Below are 14,217 nucleotides of genomic sequence, written 5' to 3' on the forward strand. Positions count from 1 at the left end.
GGAATCATCCTAGCTGCTGCCTCATCTGGTCATTCATTCATTCATTCATCCATTCATTCAATTCACTCACTCACTCACTCACTTGGATTGGCCTTCAGGGAAAGGAATCAGGAATCCTTTTCTGGGCCAGGGTAGGGGTGGCCGCTGTCCCCAGGGATGTGGTCTCTGCGGTTGGGAGCTGGCGGAGGCATGGCCATTCCTTCTGTGTGCAGGGTGTGTGGCCTCAGGCTGTGATCCCAGCTTTCCCAGCTGGTGGTTAACCTGCACACCACTGCACCGTGCAGAAGCTGCCAGGACACCCCGAGCTTGTAACATGGGCACCCTTGCCACTGTGATGAGGTGAGACGGGCCGGCTTCTATGGGGAAGAGCTCTCAGTGAACTGGAATTAGCAGCATCAGGTGCTGGATCAACTCCAACAAGGTCACGGTGACAGATTGGAATGTCAAAGCCGGACCCGTCAGACAACAGATTCCAGACACCTGGAGTTCAGGGGTGAGGTGGGCATGAGGGCCAGCCACGAGCAAACCTCAATCCCTGGTTCAACAGGGATCTCCAGCCGGGCGGTGGTGGCGCACGCCTTTAATCCCAGCACTCGGGAGGCAGAGCCAGGCGGATCTCTGTGAGTTCGAGGCCAGCCTGGACTACCAAGTTGAGTACCAGGGAAAGGCGCAAAGCTACACAGAGAAACCCTGTCTCGAAAACAAAAACAAAACAAAAACAAAAAAAAAAAAAACAGGGATCTCCCCGAGCCTTAGTTTCCCTATGTTAAAAAAAAAAAAACAAAAACAGAGTGTCAGTATTTAAGTTTTGAGCCTTTCTGGGCTCTGGAACCTGAGGGAAATCATCCTCTCAGAGCTGTTTCTCAGTGGCGGGTGCTTCCCTCATGTGCACCGATGCTCCGGCTTTGTGCACTTCATTCTATTCCATTGTTTTTCTATGTCACACCCCTGGGCAGGGTCTATCAAAAGGGACGCATCAGCTCCTAGAGCTCAGCCTCCTACTGAGACAGCCTCACCCTTTGTAGCCGCTGTAGCAGAGGCCTGTGGACAGTCCACCCTGCTTAGATAACGATGATGGCAGCCACAGAGAACAGGGCGGGTTCCTGTGAAAAGCTGACAATGGCAGATTCCTCCTGGGAGAGGGGCAAGGGCGGGAGGTGACTTAATGTCCCTTGTACTTTGAAAAAAAAAAAAATCTTTGTGCATTTGTTATTTTAAAAAAAATTTTTTTTTTGATGGGTGGGAGCGGGGTCTTCCTCTGTAGTCCTGGCTGTCCTGGAACTTGCTGTGCGGACCAGGTTGACCTCAAACTGGGATTAAAGGCTTGTGCCACCATGCCTGGCACACATTTGTTATTTAAATAACTGAAAACTACTGTAAGAGGAAAAAAGGCTGCTCCCCAGTCTCCTCCCCACCAAGAGGGGGGAAAAAGGCCTTTTTGAGTGTTTTGCAAAGATTCTGCCACTTGGTCCTTCCACGGAGCTTTTTAGAACCATTTCCTCTAGGGGACTCATGGCGGTCTGCTAAATGATGTCTCAGTTTCTCGGGCAGAAATGAAATCTAAACATCTCCAACGCCCACAGCCTGGCATTCAGGGTTGGGGGAGAGGGAGGTGTCTCCTTCACTGTCACCCGGTCCATCTCCCTCACTGTTGTCAGCTGTGACTCAGATTTGGTCTTGGACCAAGACTGTGAGTATAAGAAAAGGTCGATGTGAGCTATTCCAAGGCTGTTGGTGAAGCTTGAGGAATCCATATGTTTCCTAATCTGTACCCGAGAAATGATCGGAGGGGGGTGTTTGTTGCATCTTGCAAAGTTGGCATTTTTTTTTTTTTTAAATTTAGAATTAGCCAGTAATGTCATGCCTAGGTTTTTTGCCTAAACAAAAACCTATTCACAAATGCTCACAACAGCTTTGTTTACGGTAGGTAGTCAAAAGATGGGGACACCCCTGGTGTCTACCCATTGACAAGTAGATCAACAAAATGTGGTTTGTCTAGATGATAGAATATAATATAGTCTTGAAAAGGAATGGTGCCGACAGGCTACATGATGAATGATCCCCAGAGAGCACACTGCTGGGTGGAAGGAGCCATACAAGACAGGAAAATGCAGCTGAGGCACAGGGGGCCTCTGGGAGCTTCGGAGCATGGAAGCCACTCTGTTGGGGACCCCATGAGATGCCCCTTGGGACAGCTGCATTAGATAGACTGAATGGCTGTCATGACACCAGGTTGAAGTATCTAGGGGGTCTGTTGTGTGTCACTGTGACCAAATATATACAATGCGGACAATTTAAGGGAGAATAAACTTCAGAGGTTTTCTGTCCATATTGGGGGGTTTTGGTGGGGTGAGCCACACCAGAAATGTACGTAAGCAACCGATTGTCAGTTCAGTCCTGGGCATCCTGGCAGCCAAAGTGACCTAAGGAAATAAACCCAGGCTTTTCATAGGTTCAGGGCCCGCTCCAGCAACATGGGGATTCCCCACAATCTGAATATTAAGGGAATTGCTTCCGGGACATTGCCTGGCATTCAAAATACCACAACATTAAAAACCCATAAGTGAACTGATTATCTATGTTAGTTCCTGATCAGGGTTCTCAGCCTGGGGGGGTCGGGGTCATACAGCTGTTCAGGAATGGCTTGTCAGTGTAGGGCGCTCCTGTCAGCCAGATGTCTATGGCATTCCTGTCCCACCCGCCCCCGGGATGACAGAAACTGCAAGCATTCACACATGTCCCTGTGAGAGCTCTCCGGTCAAGGACAGAAGGTACCATCTGCCCTCACTCTTCCATCTTATCAATCGTCCACCCCGCTGGAAGGATCCAGCAGGAACCTTGGAGTCAATGGAGCTGCCAACTCAAGGCCGACCAGGAAGCCAATGCCCAGTGTGGTGAGAAATGGAGGCTGGCAGGAAGGGATTGTTGAGAGATGGCCGGAACCACAGCAAACCCACAGATGCAGGAGGGGTGTCCAGGGCCGGAGCAGTGTTAGCACTTGCAGGATGGGAAATCGACCTGCTGCCCACTTAACGGATGGTCTAAAATAGAATGATGTGACTGTTAAAAGGATTCACTGTGACCTTAGGAAGACTGATGACATTCTAAGATAGTCAAGTAAAAATCTGCACCCTGCCAACCCTCTTACAAAAGTCCAAGGAGGAGGGTAGGACGTCACATCCCGGTGGAGGCGATTTTGCTGGCAAGATAAAATGATCTTCCTTGCCAGGCAGCAGTGGCGCACACCTTTCATCCCAGCACTCGGGAGGCAGAGCCAGGCGCATCTTTGTGAGTTCAAGACCAGCCTGGTCTACAGAGGGAGATCCAGGACAGGCACCAAAACTACATGGAGAAACCCTGTCTCGAAAACAAATAAACAAACAGATCTCCCTCAACATTAGACTCTTATGCAACATTAGACTCTCAGCAGTTCCAATAGTCTTCAGATTGTAAGGTGACCCCTGCATTGCTATACTGGGTCCTTATGAAAAGTCTGGATTTGGGGAGTATTTCTCTTTTCTCCTTTGCTGCCAGGATGCCCAGAGCTGGATTTGCTGGCAGTCTCTTACCATGTGTTTTGGTTGTGGCTTGTCCTGCACTGCACTAATTCTTCACTTTCCCCTCACTTTCTTTCTGTTCTCTGTGTTTTAGTCACATTAGATAATGTGACTTATTTCCAACGTGGTTAGAGTTTCCATTGCAATCAAATAGCAGACCACAGACTTATTTGTTCGGTTTTTGTCTTTTAAAGATAAAGTCCTAGAAGTCTTTTGGCGTCCGGTGGTATAGTCGCTGTATAAATCTTCTTAAAGCACACAATTCGGTGATGTTTGCAATATGGAGTGTGGTGCAGCCTTCACCGCTGAACAACAGTTCCAGAACATTCTCACTACTCCAAATTAAAACTGTATCCATTAATACTCACTCTTTTCAGTGTGGTGGTACATGGCACACGCCTTTAATCCCAGCATGGCGGGGGGGGGGGGGGGCGGCAGATCTCTGAGTTTGAGGCCAGCCTGGTCCACAGAGCAAGTTCCAGGACAGCCAGGACTACACTGAGAAACTTTGTCTCAAAATAAAACCCAAACAAACAAACAAAAAAAACCAAAACCCAAACTGAAAAACTCCCACTCACTCTTATCCTCCATCCTCAGCCCTTAGCAACTAGTAATCCACTCTTTTGACTTTTCCAAGTATTTCAAGAAAACAAAACCATCTAATACTTTCCTTGTGTTTGGGGCCTTTCATTGAATTGCATCGTAGTATATGTCACCTGTTAGCACCTATCCCCTTTTCATGGCTGAATAATATTCCATTGTATGGGCATACCATATGTTATTCACCCATGCATCTATTGAATACAGAAGCCTGAGCTCATGAACATTTGCAATGTTTCCATTTTGTAGCTCTTGTGAAAAATGTTTCTGTGAACATTCTTTTTATATTAGAAATGTTTTTAGTGCTTGCTTCGGCAGCACATACACTAAAATTGGAATGATACAGAGAAGATTAGCATGGCCCCTGCACAAGGATGACACACAAATTTGTGAGGCGTTCCATATTTTTACATGTCCGGGGTGTGGCCATGAATCCTGTGGAGCATCCCTTTGGAGGTGGTGACCACCAGCACATTGGCAAACCCTCCACTATCCAAAGAGATGCCCCTGCTGGGCACAAAGTGGGTCTCATTGCTGCCTGCTGGACTGGGCGACTATGTAGAACCAAAACAGTACAGGAGAAGGAGAACTAGAACTCGGGAGCTAATAAAGTCTGTCAGTCTGTCCTTTGGCTAAAAAAAAAAACAAAAAAAAAAAACAAAAAAAAAACTAATGTTTTTAAATAGGTAAATTTATTGTGTGTGTGTGTGTGTGTGTGTGTGTGTGTGTGTGTGTGTGTGTGTGTGTGCGTGTTATCAGGTTGTCAGATTTGTTGACAAGCACCTTGGCCTGCTGGGACATGTCACAACCCTGCTATGGACAGATGATACATATTTTCATTTCAGTGTGCTACATGTTTTCATTTCCTCTCTTCCGTTTAGCATTAGACTGTTGTGGCCTTTAGTGGTTCTAGCCAGTTGTGAGTAGTTGTGTGTATTCAAGGCCCACAATAGGGACCTTTTCAGGGCTCATCAGTTTACTGACCTTAAGGATGCCCAGGGCTGGACTGGAGCCCTCCCAGCCACGATTTTTATTTTCCTAGGCAGATGGCTGTCTTGTCAGAGGTAGGACCCTTGTGCCCATGAAGACTCAGTGGTGCCCTGTGCCACCCTCTTTCCTTCCTGTCTCGTTTCTCCCACCCCATCATCCTGGGATCACCTTCCAATTTTACCACCCACCATCAAATTCCCCTCTGAGATTTGTTTCTGGGGGGGCCCAACGAAGACAGCAGGAACAGTGGTCTCCTACAATGGCCTCAACATCAGTGTCTGACCCCCACAGAATCAGTGGCCTGGAAAAACCTCTCCCTGTCGCTTGGTCTCTGAGCCTCAGAAGGTAGAGTGTGAAGCTTTGCTGGGGTTGGAACAGCCAGATCTTTCTCAGACTCAGATGCCTGATTGGCTGTCTTCCTTAGCACTTTAGGGGGCCAGGGACTGTGTACGTGAATGGTTGTGGATGCTTTACCTGCCTGCCAAGCCACCAGGGTCTATCAGAAATGACAGGGAGAGCTACAGCAGATCATAAGCTTCGGAGGGACGCTTCTGTGGCCTGTGGTTGGGTGGTACACAATCATCATTGCAATACTGGGGTGGATACTAAGGCAGGAGGATTGTGAATTTGAGGCAGGCTTGGGTATGGTGGTTTGAATGAAAATGGCCCCCAGAGGTTCATAGGGAGTGGCACTCTTAGGAGGTGTGGCCTTGTTGGAGGAAGTATGTCACTGGGGGGTGGGCTTTGAAGTGTCAAATGCTCAAGCCAGGCCCAGTGGCACTCTCTCTTCTTGCTGCCTGCCGATCAGGATGTAGAACTTTCAGTTTCTTCTCTGGCACCAATGTCTGCCTGTGTGCTGCCATGATACATGGCAATAATGGACCAAATCTCTGAAAACTGTAAGCCAGCCCCAATGAAATATTTTCCTTTGTAAGGGTTGCTGTGGTCATGGTGTTTCTTCACAGCAATAGAAACCCTAACTAAGACATTGGGCTACACAGAAAGACCCTATCTTAGTAATATGTAAACAGGCGCCCAAATACCTAAGGAGGCATCTGGTGCAAGGAGAGGTAGTGCAAGTATTCTTAGTGGCTCTGGCTGGCTCCTACCCAGAAGTCACTGCTCCTTCCTCTTTGCTGCTGGAAGACTCTTTGTTTAAGAGGTGTGATGGTTAATCTTGACTGTCAACCTGACGGGATCTAGAATCACCCAAGAGACAAACCTCTGGGCATGCGTATGAGGGGGGTTCTAGATTGTGTTAGCTGGAGGGAAAATCCACCCTGAATGTGGGCAGCACCATTCCCCAGGCTGAGTTCCTGGACTGGATACAAAGACAGTGACCTGAACACCAGCCTTCATCTCTCTCTGCTTCCTGACTGTGGATGCCACGTGACCAGCCACCTCACAGTCCTGCTGCCATGCCTTCCCCCAACATGATAGACTGTATCCTCAAACCATGAGCTAAAATAAACCTTTCCTTCCTTGAGTTGATCTTTCAGGCATTATATCGTAGCAGCAAGGCGGTGACTAATACCTGAGGTGAGTAGTCTGAGACCATGTGTCATAGGGCTCTCTTTGCTAGGGATTGGCCCTGTGACCTGGCTCTAACCAATGAGATGGAAGCATGAGCATGCCAGGGCAGGTGGAAGATTGCCTTACTGCTGAGAGAGACCCGCGGAGGCCTTGTTCTGTTAGGGTCACAGCCTTGATGGTGGGATGGCCTTGCCAGCTCATCAGGAGGCACAGGAGCTGTGATGGAGTGCAGCCTGGGTTCCCCATGAGCCTGGAAGTTACACTTGCTCCCACCTCCAGCCTCTTGTTAAGTAGACACCATGTGTCTCTACAGTGGCAGGCACTTGTAGTTGGGTTTTCTGTTATTTCAGTCAAATGTCTGTCCACCAATGACTTCATTGTGGAATTGTTCTGGAGGGTTCCTTTCTAGGTTAACGCTTGGTCCAGGCTTGCTCTCAACTCCCAGCATTGACTAAGTTTGGACAGCTACAGGTCTTGCTCCTGTGACATGTGAGTGCATGGGATCCTGGCCCTCAGTGGCCCTGGGTTCATCCTGCTCAGAGCTCCGTGTCCTAGATGAATGTGTGACCTGATCAATTAGGGATCAGCAGGGGCCAGAAGAGAACCAATCAGAGCTGGACAGCTGAACTGTCTGCCAACCATCCATCTGTCCTTTCTTAGATTTGTCAATCAGTTATCCATCTGTCTGTCATTCTATCCATCCATCCATCATTCTATCTATCTATCTATCTATCTATCTATCTATCTATCTATCTATCCATCCATCATCTATCCATCCATCATCGCTCTGTCTGTCTGTCTGCCTGTCCATCTGTTCATCCATCCATCTATATTCTATCTATCCATCAATCCATCATCTATTTGTCTGTCTGCCTGTCAGTCCATCTGTCTATCCATCATCTATCTATCTATCTATCTATCTATCTATCTATCTATCTATCATCTATCTATCCACCTATCCACATATCTATTTATCTATTATTTGTCTATCTATCTATCTATCTATCTATCTATCTATCTATCTATCTATCTAGTAGACATCTATCTTTTAGATATCTATCATCAATCATTTATTTATTTTAAGGTTTATTTCTATTTTACATGCATGAGTGTTTGCCTAAATGCATGTCTGTACACAATGTGCAAACAGTGTCCTATTGGTGAAATTATTAAGGCCACTCCACGTAGTTAAAAGGGAGGTTTATTTAGTGGCATAACTTACAAATGAAGGGATAGGTAGGTCGCAGGGTCTGGGGAAGACATAGCGCAGTTCGGCAGTGTTCTCTGGAGAACTCTGCTCGGTCTACCTCTAGCATCCAGGGTTCAGGAACCAAGAGAGGGCAGCGCATCCAGATCTCGGGTCTTCAGGGCCCTCTCTTGGCCCCACCTTGTAGGCGTGACAGTTACTGAAGCCTCAATGGGGGTTGGAACTTCCAGATCAAAGCTGGAACGGCTACCCACTACATCTCCCCCTTTTGTCTAAATAAGAAGGTTCTAACTTAATACAAGACTATATACAAAGGAATGGTTATCAAATATTGTCCAGGAGTAATGAGGGATAATGACCTAGATAAGATGGAACTACAATCAATGCGAACAATATCAAGCAAGAAACACATACTAAAATTAAATGGTGTGTTACAAAGATCATTCCAAAAGATGTCCTATCCTAAAGAACCTGAATCTAATAATCTAATACTTAATATGGTCTATCTAAGATTAATATATATTAATTATATATAAATTAATATATATATATATATATATATATATATATATATATATATATATATATATATATATATATATATACTAAGTTGTAACTATAACTGCTAGTCTTCATCAAAGACCTGAGAAGGAATATAATGGTACCTGAGAAATGGAAGATGGATGCAAGCAACTTTCGGGAATCTTGCAAGAGTAGACAGAGACAACTGGCAGCCTGGACAGTCACCTAATGTTTCTCAGCATTGTTGGTGCATTCAAATTGGCTACAGGCCTAGAGTATCTGACAGACCATTTTCAGAAGCAAGAATTCTGAAAGACCATCTTACTCTGTCTTAGCAGAGTACAGTGGTCGCTTTCCTTGTATCCTGCTTGTCCAGAAGGACAGCATTCGTACTGTCAGCAGTTGAGGCAAGGGCAGTTCTTTGCCCAATAGGCCATTTTGTGCCAAGAAGACAAACTTCCAAATGGAAATGTCTTAAAAGCCCAACATTCTCTCGGGATCAAATTGGTGCTGCCAGGAGAGAGAGGTCACAAGAGGGCATCCCTGGAACTGGAGTTACAGATGGTTGTGAGCTTCCATGTGGGTGCTGGGAATCAAAACCAGGTTATCTGGAAGAGCAGCCACTGCTCTAAACCTCTGAGCCATTTCTCCAGATCTGTTAACTTTCTGTTTTGAATAGTTCATTGTGGAAGTTTCATTAAAGAAATCTTACCTGTGAGGCTGATATGCAAGGTAGAACAAAGTAGCCTTTTCCATGGTATTCAGGATGCACGATCTGTGTGATTGAGATTAAGGTGATACAGGCCCTCATTGCAGCATTGGCCCCGGGAACTGGGAAATTGCCTGGCCTTCTCAGACATGCATGACCAGAGACTCTGCCACACTGTGGAGCTGGGATCCTCTATGATCCATTTTGTTTTTAAGACAAACTCTTCCTAACTGGCTCTGGCTGGCCTTGAACTTGTCATTCTTCTGCCTCAACCTTAGTTCTGGAATTGCCAGCCTGTGTCACCATGCTTGGCTTAGAAATTGCATTTGGCTTGCTCATGGGACAGTTCTCTCTCTCTCTCCCTCCCTCCCTCCCTCCCTCCCTCCCTCTCTCTCTCTCTCTCTCTCTCTCTCTCTCTCTCTCTCTCTCTCTCTCTCTCTCCCTCCCTCTCTCCCTGTGTGTGTGTGTAAGTTTTCTGTGGCTGACACAACAATCTGTCACAGATCTACACTTCCTCACAGCTGTGAGGCTAGAGTCTCTACCCAGGTGTCAGTTGGGCCGCATTCCCTCCATTGTCTCCAATGTTAATGTGGGAGGGCCCATGGAGCCATGCCTAGGACAATGGTACTGTGTTATATATGGAAACAGTCAGAGCAAGCCAGTAAGCAGCGTTCCTCCATGGCCTCTGCTTCAGCTCCTGCCTCCAGATTCCTGCCTTGAGTTCCTGTCCTGACTTACCTTTATAATGGACTGTGAACTGTAAGCCAGATAAAACCCTTTCCTCCCTAAATAGTTTTGGTCAGTGTTTTATCACAGCAATAGAGAAGAAAATTAGGACAGTCCACGTAGGAAAACTTGGACACAGTGTTCTCAATAAGAAAAACATAGGGATTCAATCAATGTGGTGCTTGTCTTTATTGGGGAAAGAATTCTTATCTATCTATCTATCTATCTATCTATCTATCTATCTATCAATCATATATCTTTATATATATATCAGTGTAACTTGCCTCTTCTCCCAAACAAATACTTTGCAGAATTGGGGCTGGAAAACATGGTCTCCTGTGCTGAGTGTTTCAGGGTGTGTTCTGCCAGCCCCTTGCCACGGCCACTAGTTAAACTCGAGTATCCCTGGACAGGGTTTGAAATCAGTCTCTAAACCAAAAAGTAAAAAGGAAAGAAAAGCTTAAAACCCTCCACACACCATTTATTTTGAGAGAAGGTCTCACCTAGCCCAGGCTAGCCTCAAACTCACTCCACAGCTAAGGATGACCTTGAATGTCTGATCCTCCAGCCTCCACCTCCCAAGTGCTGGGATTACAGGCATGAGCCACCATGCTTGGCTTAAAAGGACACTTTTTAAAGTTCTGTTTTGAGACAGGGTCTCTCTCTACATAGTTCTGGCTGTCCCAGAACTTGCTCTGTGGACCAGGCTGGTCTTTAACTTACAGAGGTCCGCTTGTCTCTGCCTTCTGAGTGCTGAGATTAAAGGTGTGCACCACCTTGCCTGGCCAGGAGATCGTTTTAGAAACAAAAAAAGCAACTTTTCTAAATTTCCACTTTCCCCCAAATCCCAAAAATGATCCATAGAAGAGCATGTTGGCTCATGGAATTTTCCAGATGAGTTCTCAGCAATAAACACCTTCTGATTAGACAAATTATAAACTGGCACAGGGGAAAGTTTGTCACAAATATAGAATTGACACCTGTCTGCCAAGACAGACGGGAACACTCTGTAAATATTGGGACAGGGTTAGCGTTCAAAGTCTGCACCCTGCATGCGTCCCCATCATAAATATATAAATAGCTCCCAAGCCGCTCCTAGGGACGTGAGCTTGGCTCCTCTGGGCAATTAATTAATTGAAGTATTCAGTAAAATTGTTCTGTTGTTCTTTTCTGTGTCTGGGTCTGGCGAGGTGTTATTTTCGATTCTGCTGCCTCATGAGCAGAACTCTGTGTGTGTGTGTGTGTGTGTTCAGTTTTAAAGTTGGAGAGCAGAGCCGTGGGTGGCCAGATGGCATCCTTGCACTTGTGTGGCATTACGATTTGTTGTTTTTCCCCTTCCTGAGCCGACCTTGCCGATGGACATCACTTCGTTATGACAGATTCTAGTCTGGAGAAGGCAGGATGCCTCAGTCTCCTGATGAGTCCGCTGGGTGGGTGGCTCAGATTCTTCCCGACCCATTCCAGAATGGGGAGGATCTGATGGTCCCAAACACATGTCTCTGATGGTCACTGTCTTTGGTCAATGCGCTAACCTAGGAGAGGTGACGCGGCCAGGCCAGATGCAGACGTGGCTGAGTATGTGGCTGGTGTGGGAGGTTCCTTCAGTCCCCCTGAGGGGCCGGCCACTCCTTGAATGGTGTTTCAGGAGGTCCTGTGTGCTTTCTAAGGTATCAGAACTCTGCTCCACAGGGAGAACATTACTCCTCCTGCATGTCACCTGAGGCCCTGGTGTGCGTGGGAGCTGTCATGGTAAGCGTGAGGGCTGTGATGAGAGTAGACAGATGCCTCCCTCCCCAGTGCTTTCTCTGGCTTTTTCCAAGGTGCCTGCTCCTAGAGCCTGTGGTCAGGTGGCGTGGATGGGTGCTCCTCAGGTAACCCTGGCCAGATTAATTCTCAATGACAAGTCGCAGACCCAGGAGGCTGTAGCTTCCTGTGGATGGTGGTGGTGGTGGTGGTGGTGGGGGTTGACCCTGGGGTGGCGATGCCCGGGAGGGCCTGTTAATGGGAAGCTCATCCCAGGGCAGGCAGTGGGGAAAGCGAGTGACTGCCTGGTACACGGTGTTCTGCCAAAGCTGGGGCCTGGCAGGGCCAGACAGTGAACCTGTAGGGCCACCTCTGCCTATCCCCTTCTCTCCACCTCCGATGACCTTGCCAACTGTACGACCTTGCCATCAGCTGCCCTTGCCTCCCACTGAGACAGGTTTTGTTTATCTCCCAGGTGAGCTTCCATAGTGAGAAATAACGGCTTCGGACCACCGAAGGAGCCGCGTCGCGTGGGGTTCCCGGGCTGTGCGGACACCACCGGTGTTAGCCCCTATTCCTGTTGCCATGACAAAGTGTCTGACACAAGACGCTTTGGGGAAGAAGGAGTTAATTTTAGATCATAGTTAGAAGGTACAGTCCGTCATGGCGAGGGGGGGTGGCATGGCGGCAGGAGTGTGGGGCAGCTGGTCCTGTGGCATCCGCAGTCGGGAAGTGGAGAGAGATGGACCCTGGCGCTCAGCTCTCTTTCTCCTTTGTATTCATAGTCTCTGACCCCACCCCATGGGATGGTGCTGCCCACACTCAGGGTGGGTCTTCCCTCCTCAGCTAACCTCATCTAGATAACCCCTCAGAGGCGTGCCTGGAGTCTTACCTCCCTAAGAAGATGATTCCAGATCCTGTTGAGTTGACAAGCCGTCCATTCCTTTGTTCCCCACCTCCAGCCTTCAGTGGCTACTGTCCGCTTCTGCCACGGATTTGCTCTACTTGAGACATCTCCTACCGATGTGGCTGTAGCGTATGTGAGCGTAATGGAACATTTGGGGTTCATCGACGTGCACCGGACGACTGCCTTTCTTTCCTGTTAGTGGTTGAGTAGCGCTCCGTGGCAGCATGGGCCACATTCGGACTGCCCATTCATCTCTGGATGGATGCTTGGGGCTCCTGAGTTCTCCCAAAGAGGAAGCTGGGCCCTGCCTCCCACCTGTGTGTGACACCATCATATCCCACCTCTGCTGTCTTCAGAAGATTCCTGCTCTTGTGGAGGTAGCTCCAAAAGGGCTGCCCCAGCCTGGCCCTGGCTGATGTCTCCGGTCACACCTACTTTGTGCCCCAGCACGGCTTCTCTTCCCTTTGGAAAGCCCAGATCTTGGCCTTGGGGAAGGGTTCAGAGAGCGCTTCCCTTCCTCATCATCTTTCCATGGCTACTGAGTTTTGGTCCCCATATACGGAACCTTGCGTGCAGTAGTGGATTGTGGGTAATGGCAGGCACCATGACAAGGAACAGAAAATGGAGAAGGGGAGGAGGCAGCTGGGGCTTGGGATGTCTAAGCAACTGGCTAAGGTCTTGGCTTCTGGGTTCTGAGGATGCTGGGCAGCTGACACACCGGCTCCCAGCTTTTCCATCAGGTGCTTCTCAGGGGAAGGGGGGGCAGGCTGTCAACTCTCTGTTTCCTCCTGCATCCAGACCCATGTGCTTCTGAGTAGGAACCCAGGCAGAGAGCAGCAGGTGCTTCTCTGATGGGGAACTGTGTTCAGAATCTGTGATCACTGCTGCAGGTGACCTTCAGGAGGCTCCGGATGGATCTGATGCTTCTCCCGCTTCCAGTTGCTCCTGGATCCCCCAGCCCGTGCCTTGATGTCTTTACCTCACATAGGCTGTTCCGGATTACTCAAACCCAGTGAGCTTGACACCTTGTCCCCCAGTGTCCTGTTCATCTTCTTCATTGGTGTGAGCTCAGCGTCTCCTTTTCTTCATTTGTGATGCTGTGTATGAACCGAGGGCCTTGCAGGCACTAGGCAAGCACTTGCCAGTGAGCCACGCCCCCAGCCCCTCACTGGGGGATTCTAGGCAGGAGCTCTACTGCTGAGCCACGCCCCCAGGCCCTCACTGGGGGATTCTAGGCAGGAGCTCTACTGCTGAGCCACGCCCCCAGCCCCTCACTGGGAGATTCTAGGCAGGAGTTCTACTTCTGAGCCACACCCCCAGACCTTCACTGGGGGATTCTAGGCAGGAGTTCTATTGCTGAGCCACACCCCCCAGCCCCTCACTGGAGGATTCTAGGCAGGAGTGCTATTGCTGAGCCACACCTTCAGCCCCTCACTGGGGGATTGTAAGCAGGAGCTCTGCTGCTGAACCATGTTCTCATTTTCAGCCTGCCAGCCAGTGATGGCTACTTATTTTGCACCAGTGTGCCCTTGGTGGGGACCTCTGTAGTTCAGCCCCCCATCACTCTGTGCTCCTTTCTGCGTCCTGTGTACTGAGTACCCTCATGGGCACGGTGGATGCCGCATGGATGTTGCTAAGTGAGTGCACTGGCAGCCAAGACTGCCCTCAGCTTTCCCGCCTTAGTCCTGAGGAACCCAGTGCTACCACCCCAAGGCCCTACTTC

The 14,217-nt window shown here is 48.5% G+C and overlaps 1 protein-coding gene and 1 non-coding gene across 3 annotated transcripts in view; both read left to right on the forward strand.

Annotated features, from left to right (window-relative positions):
* The window catches only part of Tmem132b (transmembrane protein 132B), a 273,939-nt gene that overhangs the window by 19,467 nt on the left and 240,255 nt on the right, over positions 1–14,217 (forward strand). The window lies entirely within an intron of this gene.
* On the forward strand, positions 4,460–4,566 carry LOC128121133 (U6 spliceosomal RNA). Its single transcript, XR_008222078.1, has one exon. It is a non-coding gene; the product is annotated as a U6 spliceosomal RNA (small nuclear RNA).

The sequence above is a fragment of the Peromyscus californicus genome, unplaced genomic scaffold, assembly GCF_007827085.1.
Source record: "Peromyscus californicus insignis strain IS unplaced genomic scaffold, ASM782708v3 Scaffold_2__1_contigs__length_46816999, whole genome shotgun sequence".
Lineage (NCBI taxonomy): Eukaryota > Metazoa > Chordata > Mammalia > Rodentia > Cricetidae > Peromyscus > Peromyscus californicus.